Genomic DNA, 3,198 nt, shown 5'->3' on the forward strand with positions numbered 1-3,198 from the left:
AGTGCCTCAATCGGCACACCCACAATGCCAACAAGTTGGGATTAAGCTGTATTTCACTGCTGCTGCAGATGAACAAAAATACCACTGACAGTGGTGCTACATGCCACTCGCCATTAATAATTAACTGCAGGTCTTGCTTTTACTGAAATGTCATTGCCCTTCCAAATTCATTAACTCTCACAGAATTCTGACCAGCTAACGTCAGGATTTTTATTTTTTTTTAGTTTAGGATTTAAAATATTTAATATATACAGAGCAATTCTGTATCAACCCTAACATTCTCCCACTAGATAAGTGCCTAGAAATTCCTTTTCAGAGGTAGCAAAAAATAGTCTGATTCTGTTTGCTCTTCAGAAAAGCAATCTTTATTTAAACACAACCAATATGATTTTAAACTTTCTTCTGATGAAAAATCATTTGAATTATATTGACCACACTACCCTGATATTTCTCAATCAGAAGCTTTCCTTTTTTTTTTTTTTTTTTCTTTTTTTTTCCTTTTTTTTTTTTTTTTAATAACTTTTCACTTGCAAAGGTCTCTTAGCTACTGGTATTCCTGTAGCTGGCATTCCTTTTAGCTACTGGTATTCCTGACTGACAACTTTCTGAGTACATACATTGCAACGTGAAAACATTAGGGGGTGGTATATCTACAACACCTACAGCCATAAAATGTATCTGCAAAAAAAAAAAAAAAAAGGAAAACAAAAAAAAAAAAAACACCAAAATTCAAACCTTTGGTGTAAAGACTTTCCACACTTCATATGTAAGCATAGGACCTAAGGAAAAAAAAAATTAACCTGAAACATTAAGTTGAAGTTGTGCAACTCAGCCCAAGCTTAAACAAACACTGGGTGAGCTCTTACGGGAAAGATTGGCACAAAGCTATTTCTGGTCAATATGAAAACAAAGCAGGAGGCAGCCAACGTGGGCTTCACAACTACCCAAAGTTATCAACGAAAAGGAGGACATCATGGTACGGAATATAAGCTTATGAAATGTTAAGGTGGTGATTTCATTAAATCAATGGCTTCAGTTTGTATTGCTAATTAATGAACTATGAGAATGCTTGTGAGGATGGAAAAAAAAAATAACGCTTTAAGACTTCAAGTTCCAAAAACATTTTACAATAGCATTTTTAAACCTGTATTAGTTACAAACTCCATGGTAGATTTTCCCACGCTCCTCTTCAGGCTTGTTTCACAGCTCTGTCTCACAGCTGGACACCCTCAGCTCACACACAGGCCAGGACCGTTAGGAGGCCTTTATTTAAGCACTTGTGTGAAAACGATGTGTTTTTAGCTGTTTCCCATTCATCGTGACCAGAGTATTGTAGATTCTACTCACGAGGCTCCACACCGAAGTCCACCTAAAGCAATTTTAGAGGCTAAAACGTGATACACGCATATCGCACATATAAAACAAAAGCACTATTAATAGCAAATACTTCGTTCTGTATGCAGTAAGCCAGGCTTTAATGAAAACAAAACACCTAAAGGTGAGCAGGGGGTAGGCGCTCAGATTCCCTCAGCGCGCGCTGAGGCGGACACGCCGGCGGGAAAGCGCTGAGGGGCGTGGCCTCACGAAGCCCCGCCCCCGATCCCGTTCACCCATCGCCGGCCAACAACCAAACAAAATGGCGGCTGCTGGGCTCCTCACGCCGGGCTCTTAAAGGAGCCGCGTCGCCTCGGGCCTGGCGGTCGGAGAAGGCGCCGGCTGTTCGAAGGAGGAAGGGAGGCGGTAGAGGTGGGCCGCTGAGAGCCGGGGTCTTCGCACGGGGGTCGCTAGGAGGCCACCTCGTCCTCCGACGCCTAGCGGGAAGCGGGGAAGCGGCAAAGCGGCGTTGCCATGTCAACCCAGGTAATCAGCACGAGGCCTGAGAGCGGCCGCTCTCGGCGGGAACCGCCATCCCCTCAGCGAGCGCCGCCGCCTCACCGTGGGCTGAGGGAGCGGTCCTGCCGCAAACCTGGGGCACGGAGCTCTGCCTGGGACTGGGGGCAGCGCCGCGGTCGCTCTCCCGTCAGGTGTGGGCGGGCTGTGGGCTGTGGGGCCCTCGGGCTGCCTGCGAGGTGCGCCCCGGGGTCGCGGCCACGGCCCGGTTGTACCCGTGCATGACTGCCGTCCTTTAACAGGGAGTTCTGGTGGGCTTTGCATCACTGGAGTACAGTACTTTCCGAGAAATCTCATTAAAATACCTGACTGCTTTTCTTTAAAACACGAAGGCGTTTCCCTTAGGTGCTTTTCACTTGGTCTTACCATCTTCCATCTCCTCTGGCCCGGATGAGCAGTGTCCCCACACAGTAAGACTGAACAGAGTGGCTTTTACTTCCGTTCTTTTCTTATTTATAAAGGTTCAGTGAAAAAATCCATTTAAATGACAGAAAATCTTATCAGCTTTCTGTAGCATGAGTGCTTATACATTGTGTCGAAGTTCCCACAATAGCATATGCTTCTGAAAGGATGTTTGAGAGTGTGCTTTCTGCTTGTCCTGGTGAAACTCCGTCCCTGGGAGATGGTCGCTATGAGGAAGGACTCAGAGCAGAGCGTGGCTCTTTCTGTGCTTGTCCCTGGGGAAACCACATTCTTCTTTGGTGGAAGCTTCTACTGACAGTTCTCTGGAACTCCCACACAGCCACAGGACAGCTTGTTGGTAGGAAAGGAAACACTGGGTCAGTGCTAGACTTCTTTTTAATTTTATTTTTTTCTCTTTTACTTGTAGCTGCTTTTTTAGCTGCAGTTTGGTGATTTCTAGCCTTAGTAAAAGCAGTTGGGATCCTAATTGTCTCCTGTTCTCTACCAGTTATGTTACTCTGAGCTGAGTGTCTCCAGGCGCTGTAAGCCATAAATTGCAATACAGTTACCCAGATGAAGGTTGTGCTTTGGGATAGCAGAAGTAAACAGTTATAGCATTCCTCTAGATATGTGTTAGCCCCTGCAGAATGGAAGCTGTCACCCACTGGAGAACTAGTTTGAATGTGTTTTTTGGCAGCCTATTATTGCTAGAAATATTTCTTATGCTAAAAAGACAACTTTTCAAATATCACCTCTGTGTTGTCTCAAACTGTCAACAAGCACCTAAAATTCTTAAACAACATACTTCTGTTGGCAAGCAAACACTAAGAGTTCAGCTGATGCAGGTAATTATGTTTATTTCTTTCCTTACAGATACTGATCAGATGATATTCTATATTTTTGGCA

Source organism: Tetrao urogallus (assembly GCF_951394365.1).
Source record: "Tetrao urogallus genome assembly, chromosome: 19".
Lineage (NCBI taxonomy): Eukaryota > Metazoa > Chordata > Aves > Galliformes > Phasianidae > Tetrao > Tetrao urogallus.